Source organism: Podarcis muralis, chromosome 2 (assembly GCF_964188315.1).
Source record: "Podarcis muralis chromosome 2, rPodMur119.hap1.1, whole genome shotgun sequence".
Taxonomy (NCBI): domain Eukaryota; kingdom Metazoa; phylum Chordata; class Lepidosauria; order Squamata; family Lacertidae; genus Podarcis; species Podarcis muralis.
In genome coordinates this window covers 20,273,823-20,285,104 of record NC_135656.1, presented here as the reverse complement: position 1 = coordinate 20,285,104, position 11,282 = coordinate 20,273,823, and the positions used below count along the sequence as shown (strand labels likewise).

The 11,282-nt window shown below is 42.5% G+C and overlaps 1 non-coding gene across 1 annotated transcript; it reads right to left on the bottom strand.

Annotated features, from left to right (window-relative positions):
- Positions 1-2,057: 2,057 nt before the first annotated feature.
- LOC114593102 (U6 spliceosomal RNA) lies at positions 2,058-2,160 on the bottom strand. The gene has a single exon (XR_003705598.2). It is a non-coding gene; the product is annotated as a U6 spliceosomal RNA (small nuclear RNA).
- Between the last annotated feature and the right edge of the window lie 9,122 nt (positions 2,161-11,282).

The window sequence follows — 11,282 nt, the reverse complement described above, 5'->3', positions numbered from 1 at the left end:
CCATGAAGTTCAAGGCTGCATCCGCAGGGCTCCCTAGCAGCCTCCCCATCCAGACCTGTATAGCTTCCACAAGGTACCCGTATCATGTGAACCACCTCTGTCAGATTGCCAATGGCAGAAGTGGAACGCCGAGCGTAAGTGCCAGTTGGAACTCAGTAGCCTCTAATATCCTGGTGGGAGAAGGGAACTTGCATTTCAGCATCCTTTCCAATATGGAATGTGTTCCCTTAGCATCCACAAGCATCTTTCGTCTGCTGAAACCCCATCTTCCTCCCATGCCTGGAAAGGATGAAAAGCTAAGAAGGCCCCAGGGAGTCTTACTTCGGCCCCCAATTGGAAATTTGGTTGCTAAATGCCATAGGATATGACTGGCTCCAAATCTTTCCTCCAGACTGCAGGAGGCAGCGAAGATATAATCAGAGCTGTCAGATCCTTATAGCCTATTACTCATATTGGGAGAGGGGAACTTTTAAAATAAACGAATAAACAAAGTTCCAAACATTATTCACCCCCTCAGCTCTCACATGTTGGCTACTAAAACTGCAATGGAGGATAATGTGTCATGAATATGGACAGAGTTAATGTTCATAACAAATTGCTTCCTCATAGCCCACCTGTTGTTCTCTGTAAATCCCGAAAGCAGAGAAAATTTGGTCTCTTAAAAAGTTGTATTTTGGAAGGTAACAGGGAGTGTAAATGAAAGACTTCGGATTTCCTGTCCTTAAATAGGAACCTTCTGAATTATTATATAATAAATTATTATATATTTATATCTTTATATATTATATAAATTATTATATAATGGTAAGGCTTTTAAGAAATCAGCAAGAGAGGCTTTAAGGCAAGTGTGCCTCAGCAGAAAAAGCTTGACACCATGCAAGGAGCCATGACAGCCTGGACACTTAATAAATAATCCTCCAAATGTTGGGTTTAAAGAGTACATTGGGCCCATTTTACAGCGGAAACTTTCCATGCTGACCTGTATGTAATGGAAAACAATATGTTTGGAAAGAAGCAGCAGAAAACTTTGCCTCTGTTTTCTTCTGAATTGTGTCGAGATTTATGCTCAAGATCAAGCATGGTGGTGTGTAGGGATGCCAGCTTGCATAAAATATGTCCCACCCCGCATAGTCAATCACATGACATGGCACACACACACCATTTGAATGGCAATGCCCATCAACTTGAGGGGAACCCAACCCCTTCAAATACTTTTTTTGGGGGGGGGGCTGAAGGGAGCCCCTAGGGCAGAGCTGTGGGTATGTTCACATTACGGTTTACTCTGCATCCAGTGAGCTTCCCACTGCTAATATTTGAAGCCACATTCTCATGGCGTTAGCCAAAATCCATATTGACCCTGTAGTCTTTTTCTTGTATCGCAAAAAATTGGATCCAGCTTATCTTTACATTTGCAGCCTATCCTCTGCGTGTTTACCCAGTCCCGCTGAAGGAATGAAACTGTTCAGCCATTTTGTTCTTCATCCCTCGCTGTAAAGTGATTGCTTACTGTTTAGAGGTGGCTCCCGCTAGGAGGTTTAAAAGTTCACCCAGGAAATTGAAACTCAACATTTCTGAGATGGCGAAGAGTCTTCTTTAGCCCAAGTGATGGCTATTGTGTAGTAGTGGAATGATCTGAATGCGAGGTGAAAAGGTTGCTTGGAAACGGCTCAGGAAATAGCCCGACGCTAACTCTGTCCAGGAAAGGATAGGTCCACAAAACACCAAGATACCTCCCAGGTAGAGATGAGCAAATCTGTCCCTTTTCAGTTTCTCATTTTTCTGCTCTTTCTTCATTTGTGATTTTTTAAACAAAAAGTCCCCCGTGTCTAATACACACATTTTTGGCAAAGTAATATTCCCTCATGGAGAACATTTTTGAACACTATTGTCACTATTATTATTATTATTATTATTATTATTATTATTATTATTATTATTATTATTAAAATTTCTATAATGCCCTTCATCTGAGGATCACAGGATTGTTTACAATATAAAAACACAAAAACATATAACATAAGAACAGAGACAATACCATCCCTGCCCCCATATGCAGAAAAAATACAAAACTCTTCACGATATTGCGTGTCGTCCTTGTGCAGGGGCCCTGCGGATCTTCTCTGGATCATTACAGTTTTACAATATGTTCTTTTGTAGAAAGGATATTCATCTGTTATGCACACATTACTCTTGTATGTGCCTTTTTAGTACTCTTTACATGGCTGGCAAACTGCCTTGCGAAATTCAGAGAAGTGCAAATTGGTAAGGGTGGACTTCGTTTCAGTTTGCATGGTATTCTCAGAAAGTGCAAATGAGTTATGTTTGTCTTGAAACATCAGCTGAATCACATGTTTCCTCACATCTCTACTCCCAGAAGGGCAGTGTTGCATTCGTCACAAATGCCTGGTAGCTTGGCCTAACTCTCCTCATGATCCAGCTGGTCCACAGGGAGCTTCCTCCCTACTCCCTCCGCTGGGCCTATCCATTCCTGATCAGATCCAAGCAACTTGTTGTTGTTGTCTAGTCGTTTAGTTGTTTCCGACTCTTTGTGACCCCATGGACCAGAGCACGCCAGGCACTCCTGTCTTCCACTGCCTCCCGCAGTTTGGTCAAACTCATGCTGGTAACTTCGAGAACACTGTCCAACCATCTCGTCCTCTGTCATCCCCTTCTCCTTGTGCCCTCAATCTTTCCCAACATCAGGGTCTTTTCCAGGGAGTCTTCTCTTCTCATGAGGTGGCCAAAGTATTGAAGCCTCAACTTCAGGATCTGTCCTTCCAGTGAGCACTCAGGGCTGATTTCCTTCAGAATGGAGAGGTTTGATCTTCTTGCAGTCCATGGGACTCTCAGGAGTCTCCTCCAGCACCATAATTCAAAAGCATCAATTCTTCGGCGAACAGCCTTCTTTATGGTCCAGCTCTCACTTCCATACATCACTACTGGGAAAACCATAGCAGCTTATTAGCTCCTCGCTAAATGTGTTACCACGGACGACTGTCTCCAGAAACGGCAGTCTCTTCACATGAGACCTTGTCTTGTTTTCATCATGGGGTTTTGCAGTGTTTATTTCTGAAGTGTGGGCAAAGCTTGTTCTTAGTGGCTTGGGTAACTTCAAACCTCATCCCTCTCCAATTTCCATATGCAATCTTATATGTATAAAATGCATTTATATCCGAGCTTTTTCCACTAAGGAGCTCAAGGTTGTTCACATGGTTCCATACCTTCCAACATTTCCCTGATGAAAATAGGGACATCCTATTCAACAACAACATTTATACAATATTTATACCCTACCCATCTGACTGGGTTGCCACAGTCACTCTGGGTGGCTTCCAACATACATAAAACATAATAAAACATTAAACATTTAAAAAACTTCCCCTATACAGGGCTGCATTCAGATGGCTGGTGTGTGTGTGTGTGTGTGTGTGTGTGTGTGTGTGTCACATAACTCCATACCTTCCAACATTTCTCCAATGAAAATAGGGACGCCCCATTCCATAATGATAATTTTACTATTTGTACCACACACATCTGACTGGGTTGCCCCAGCCACTCTGGACAGCTTCCAACATATATAAAAACATGATAAAACATTAAAAAACTTCCCTATACAGGATTGCCTTCAGACAGCTCCGGCATCGAGTAACTCCATACCCTCCTAACATTTCTCCGAAAATAGGGACATCCTACGAAAAAGCAGGACATTCCGTGATCAAATAAGAAACTGGAATGGTGTCTCTAAATCAGGGATGTCCCTGGAAAATAGGGACACTTTGAGGTGTCCCATACCCTCCAACATTTCTCTGATAGGGACATCCTAAGGCAGGCTTTCTCAATCTGTGGGCCCCCAGATGTTGTTGAACTACAACTCCCATCATCCCCAGCTAGCAAGGCCAGAGCTCAGGGATGATGGGAGTTGTAGTCCAACAACATCTGGGGACCCACAGGTTGAGAACCATTGTCCTAAGGAAAAGCAGGACATTCTGGGATCGAGTCAGAAACTGGGGCGGCTTCTGTAATCTGGGACTGTCCCTGGAAAATAGGGACCCATGGAGGGTCTGTGGTTCTCCCCTTCCTCCTTTAATCCTCTGTGAAATAGTTTAGGCTGAGAGGCAGTGATTGGCTCAAGGTCAGCCTGTGGGCTTCATCAATGAGTGGTGATTTGAACTCTGGTCCTAGTCCAGAACTCTAACCACTGCACCACACAAAAATATGCCAGGTGGCTTTTGGGGTTAGTTTCCTCTAGCTTTGTCCTGGATTTTTAAATCCTTTCTGGCTTCATAACCTTAGAAATTTCCCTTGATTTTCATTACTGCGATTTCCCTCACCCCTTCTCCTTGCTTTTCTTTTCCTCAGTTTTAAGGATGAGATGGTGGTGGAGAAGCCAAGTGGGCTCTTATTCTTTTTTTTTTTTAAAAAAAAAGATATTTATTGGCATTTTCACAAATTTTATAAAACATAAAAATCACAAAAAAACACAAAAAACAAAAACAAAAATACATACAAAAAAGCAAAAAAACCCACATGTATAACTTCATTCCCTTATGTTCATGAAACTTACTTTCCCGACCTCCTCATACCTCTCCTTACTGTATTCCATTCTCTAATTAAGTCTCTTCAACAAATCCTTCCCTTAATTTCTGTTAAATTTTTAATCTTACTTTTCATGTTCACATAAAGATTACAGCTAGCAACCCCTTAATTTCAAAATCAACATCGTCTTAACATTCAACAATTTTACAATATTTCTTAAGATAGTCTTTAAATTTCTTCCAGATTGCAAGTGGGCTCTTATTCATGGTACCAAAATAGATGTAGTGTTAAAATCTTTGGGCCAAGAAGGCAGCTTTCATCCAAGAATACCCTTGTCAGGGGCAGGACTGAGGATATGCAGTTTTCCTTCCATCCTGCCAAGTTTCCCTCAGGAAGAAGCCAAGCATGCTGACACAGGGCAGAAGCTTGACCTGCGGAGCACAATGCCAAGCGATGCCTGCAATGGGAATTGGCGTTGAGGTTGGGGGTGTGAGGGAAGAAAAGCTGCCTGAGACCCTTTCGCCTTTCTACAGCATTTTTTCAGGCCTCTCCCTCCCTCTCGAAGATGCAGAGAGACTTAATTTGCAAATTCTGGGACACTCAAACATGTCCCGCAGACCATTAAACGATATTATAGTTTTGCAACTTAAAAAAAAAAGCACCCCGCCCGTCCAAACCACATTTGTTTAATGAGCAAAAGGCCCGTCTCTTGCGATAAATCCACATGGCAGGCAAATCACATGGTGTCAGGCATCGTTATATATGATGATTTGCTGATCAAAACCCAGAAGAGAAGATTTATTGTTCAGATTTACTTTCGGTACGGTGCATGTGTGCGACATTAACCGAAAAGATGGGCTGGAAACAATATAAAAACATCACAAGAGCAAAAACACATTATCGGATTAACGATACAAAACCGCCTCCTGTATTGGTTATTTTATAACCTCTGCTCGTGTGGGAGATTTTCTGCGTCCTTTTTAAGCGACTTTATGTATAAATCAATCGCTGCAATAACAGGAGAACAATGGTAGCCATTCTCTTAAATAAAAATAAAGGTGTTCAGTTTCATCTTCCCGAGTGGAGGGATTTCGGAGCAAAACCCTCTGGGATGCTTTCCTTTTGTAGGAGAACTGCACTTTTACTGTGAACAGTTACTGTGGCCAACACACGGCCGTCTCCAAACCAAACCCTGGTGAATTGGGTGGGGGAGAATGAATCTTCAAAGATGTATTTTGAAAGAGCACTTTAAACCTGTGTGCATTTAACACAAGAGGGAGTGATGAAGGTTAGAGGCAGGAAAATGGCGTGCCTGTCAGGAGCTCGTCCTACACTTGAGTAGGACCCTGGTAGAGACACATGCCCGACTGGCATGTTCTTTACCTCAAAAGCTTTCTTCAGCCTGAACATCACAGCGACCGATGCCAACAGACATCGGCACACTTAGGGATCCGCAGAGTCTGCGCAGTTCGCGTGACAGACCTCAGCAACTCAGCATTTTGGCCAGTCTACTTTGTTTTCATATAAACACACACAGAGCACTGCAACATGGCTCCCTCTCTCTCTAGCATCAGACAGCAAATATGAACAAAGGACAATAGTCCCACTTCACGGAACACAGTAACACAAACATCCTGTCTCCGTCACTTCCCACTCTGTGGAGTCAAAACATATACCGTCATGGGATAGACAACAATCCCATGACTGCAACCACGGAGCAGGAATTCTAACAGTGCCTTCTGGAATCTGTCGTCTTATGCAACTGCCTCACAAGAAGGCCAGTGCCAGGTGTGTGCATTCCTTTCTGGATCATGGCCAGCAGCTGTTGGGAATTCCATTCCTCCCATGCTGCAGTTGTGTGGGATTGTTACATGTCACATGTCTCTTTACATTCCAGCACTGATTGGAGTCTTGTGAGAGGAAATCGAGATACGCTGTTTCCGCTCTGTGTAGCTTTTGTTTTTGCAGTGCTCTCTCCGAGGAAGAAAGACAGAGAAGCCATGTTTTCTTTTTTCTGTTACGTTTGATTTAATTTGCAATAAATTGGGCTTAGATGTTACTCCTCAAGGCTAAGCTTCTGCATGTCATGTGCTCATGTCCCTGGATATGGCCACATCAGCGTGACGGGAGACCGGAGTGATGAATCCCGGGTGACGCTGCGTTGGGGGGAGGTACCAGGCCTCAGTGTTACCACCCAACAGCAGCAGCATATTTACAATGGCACATTTACGATGTGTCAAAATGTCCGTCTGGAAAGGCCCTTGTGCAGCTGATCCCCTGCTCTTCTATCCCGCGCAAGTGGTGTTTCCACCTTCTTCCGCAGAAGGCTTCTCCTTGCATTTTCTACGTCTTTGCCTCCCCGCCCCACCCTTAGGAAGCCATCACGACAGAACCGACGCTTTTTACTGCGAGCAAAGATTAAGGCTCCCCTCTACGTGTCTTAGTATGAGGAAATGCCTGTGATTTAGATGTCAGGTTTCTGGCCCATTAATAGAGCATGGCCTTGTGATATATAATCTTGAGCTGACAAGTGGCCAATAAAAAGAAGTTTCCAGCTATCAGTTCCAGATCATGGTGGAGAGAGAGAGAGAGAAGGAAGACATTTAAGCTAAATTTATGAATCAGACATCTGACTAGTGGCTACACCAGTTAACACGGACTGAAGAGCTGGCTCTTTACATCTGGTGGTTGGAAATAAGAGAGACAAACTATTTAGCATTTGCAATTCAGTTCCCAGTATGTGCAGGAATGTGAATATGGGACAGTCTCTGGGACACTGCCCATAGTGCAAAAGATTCAGATTTAGAATGCTGATACTTTTTATTTTTTTTGCAAAAAACTAGCTGCCTAGAAAATAAATATTACAATGCAAAAGTTCTCAGACTCCATCAGGACATTCTCAGCTGCTGGACAATCAAGGCTTATACTTCCTGCTCCTCTTTTTGCTTGTAGCAGGTTGACTTCTGCAAGCAATTTATCACTGACTGTTTTATTACCACTGCTGCTGCTGTTCTCCTGCCAGTGGGTTTTAGAGGTGTGATGTTGCGGTTCTTAGTGTGGCATTATTTTTATTTTATTATTTCCACGCAAGCTGCTTCAGTTGAAGGCAAATCAGTCACACGTTTCCCGAAACACCATGCAAAGTGAAATATAGCCACCCTTAAAAATCCACACTTCTCCAAATTTTTACGATCCAGTTCTCCAATCAAGGTTTACAAATAGGCCTATATTGGGTAACGGTGTGCATAAAAATGAATATATCAGTGAAAATAACAAAGAAAAATGCATTACATTGGGGGGAATTACTTGCAAAAATATGCACATTGGTCAAAACGGAATGCAAAAATGTGTTTATTAGGAGAAATTCATTTTCAGGGAAAGGGTCTATATATATAATTTTTTATTTTATTTTACAAGTGTATACAACAATATCAAATACATATCCCTCTAGATAGATTTCTCTGAATCTCGAGAATTCCCCCCATCCTCTCTATGGGTCCTATTGTCAACATTTTCAGCTGCATATTATTTCATAATCCATGTTTTATATCTCTCCACATTGTCCATAGTAATGGTTACATTACAAGTGTAACCAGACAGAGGGCCTTCTCGGTAGTGGCGCCCGCCCTGTGGAAAGCCCTCCCTTCAGATGTGAAGGAAATAAGTAGCTATCATATCTTTAAAAGACATCTGAAGGCAGCCCTGTTTAGGGAAGTTTTTAATATTTAATGTTGTATTGTTTTTAACACTCGATTGGAAGCTGCCCAGAGTGCCTGGGGAAACTCAGCCAGATATAACTTTCCCCATTCTTTCTCGAAGTTTTTGTCCTCTTGGTTCCTGAGCTTTCCTGTCAGTTTTGCTTAGTTTGCCATTCCTCTCTGGTGGGGACTCTTCTTTCCATCTCTGGGCTAGTGGCATCCGTGCAGCTGTTGTCACATACATAAAAAGTATTTTCTGCTCTTTTGGTTTGCTGGTACCTACAATTCCTAATAAAAAGCCTTCTGGTTTGTTTGTTTTTAAATAAAAGTTATTTCCAGTTCATTATATATCATTTCCATATCTAGAATATGCCTGTGAGGAACCCCTTAGACTACAGTTTCCTGACAATACAATGGATCCAGTGATAACTGAGTTCTTGGTAGAAAGGACCCTTGACAGTGTTCCAGAAAATTAACTCTACAGGTGTTTGATACGCTCTGATTCCTGTGGCATTTAATTTTTAAGGACAATTGGGAGGAACAGCTATGCTTTTCGAACAACTGTGATTCCACACAAGCCAGAACTGGAGGATTACAGAATCTCCAGGGCCTGGGTCAAGGGATATAATATTACGCTGCTGAGTTGCTTCTAGCACAAATGCAACGCACACTTTTGGAAACACAGGGCAGTCAAAGCATTGATTTGACCAAACTGCTAACCTGAGAAGGTGAATGCGAGGGGCTCCGTACAAGTCTTGTAAATGGCAAAAGGAGAGTGCAATTGCTTTGCCATGTGCAACGCCTCTCATAATTCCACACACATGTTTTTTTATTATTGTAATATGCACCAGAGTGCTGGCATAGCCTAGCGCCTAAACTGCGTGATCTATAAAGTCCTCAGTTCAAATCCCACACACTGCAGGATTCCCCCCCAAAATAAGACCAGAGGCAATTGTATTTCATCCAGCAGAGCTTTACTGCTACTGAAGGCAGATGAGCACAATGGTCACAAATCCAATACATTCAGGATTGGCACTGTCCATAAGAAATCCAGTTGCAGCAGACTTAACTCAAACTTACAATAACTTATAATAAGTGTAAACCTTAACACTATATACAGAACAGCACACCAGAAGGAAGAGAGATTTTTGTTGTTTAGTCATTTAGTCGTGTCTGACTCTTCATGACCCCGTGGACCAGAGCACGCCAGGCACTCCTGTCTTCCACTGCCTCTCGCAGTTTGGTCAAACTCATGCTGGTAGCTTCGAGAACACTATCCAACCATCTCATCCTCTGTCGTCCCCTTTTCCTTGTGCCCTCCATCTTTCCCAACATCAGGGTCTTTCCCAGGGAGTCTTCTCTTCTCATGAGGTGGCCAAAGTACTGGAGCCTCAGCTTCACGATCTGTCCTCCAGTGAGCACTCAGGGCTGATTTCCTTAAGAATGGAGAGGTTTGATCTTCTTGCAGTCCATGGGACTCTCAAGAGTCTCCTCCAGCACCATAATTCAAAAGGGTAACAATGCTGCAGTTGAAAAAACTGCTTTTGTTTGACACTACGGAGTAACAGAGCAACGGAGGAGGGGGTGGGAATTCCGCTCCATTGCTTTCACTGCCACTGATTGAGAGGGACTGGTATGCATTTGGCGTCCCCCATAGTTTGGCACACGGGTGCACCACACCCCTTGCACCCCTGGGGAAAGACGGCCCTGGAGATAGAAAGAGAAAGTGAAACCCAGGCTCCTTCTGGAATATTTTTATAGTCATCATGACCTTGACAGACGAGATAAGCGAACTAGTTTAAACCAGCTGTACTCAGCTTCTCTGAAGGTATAACCCAAACATCATGAAGTTTCTTTCACACAGAGAAGCTTCCAGAACCCTCTTGAATTAATTAGAATAGGAAAGATCTCTACACATCAGATCAATACTATCTGTACTAAGAAATGCAAACTGATCAGTTCACCTGTTGTTGGGATAAAACTGAAGACTTCACACACACACACACACACACACAATCACACACTTTTGGTGTGCGACGCAGTTTGCTGATGCAGCATTTGACAGCATTTGCTGTTATGTATGTTGTCTTTAGAAAAACTTTCCATCACTAGTGACAAACTTGCTGTACCTGTGCTTACACAGAATACTAAATCTGTCATTACCCTCAGTTGAATTAGGGTGGCAAGAGATAGGAAAACAGCCAGCCTACCTCATTCTTTCCCACATTCTGGGAAAGAAGGGAAATTCTGTATTTCCTGCTCTTGCTTATTTTCCTTATTTTCCTTCTTTGACTTTTTTTTTACTTTATTAAGGACATGTGTTGCACATGTGCATGTGCTGGGGTCAGGAGCAGGCCTCATGCGCATGTGTGGTGCATGAGAAACCTGAAATTTCCTGACTTTCTCTCATGAATAAATTCAGCAATGCCTATTCTGGTGTTTCCCTCCCAATTATCACATATATTTTGTGAGATGTTTGATCCCAGAAATTTGACGGCCACTGTGGTGGCTTAATACTTGTCTTGACCAGTAGCAGAGGACATCTTAAATATACATCTCTGGGCTCTGCTCCATGGTTCTTTTGAGCCACCAGTAGGGATGAATAGATCTGTCAGTTTGGGGGGCTCTCTCAAAATTGGTTTCTCATTTTCCAATCTTAAATTCAGTTCTCCACATGTTGCAGTAATTTGCAGATTAAAAAAAACACAACCTTATGGAAATTATTCAGCATTTTTTCTGCAGTTTTACACATTTGCTGCAAGCAATTTCCCCCAATGTAGAAATTTTTTAAATGTTATTTTCATGAATATATTAATTTTTATGCATACTCTTATGTGGTATATACATTCTTGTAAAAATTGCTTGGTCGGAGGGCAGCACTGCAAAATTCAGATAAGCTCGAATTTTGAAGGATAGTTCTGTTTTGGTTTGTATATTGTTTCAGAAAGTGTGAATTCGATGCAATCATCTTTAAATGTGCACTGAATCAAATGTCTCTTCCATCCCTACCCACCAGTTTCCTCCCATTGACCCTTTGGGCTCCCCCTC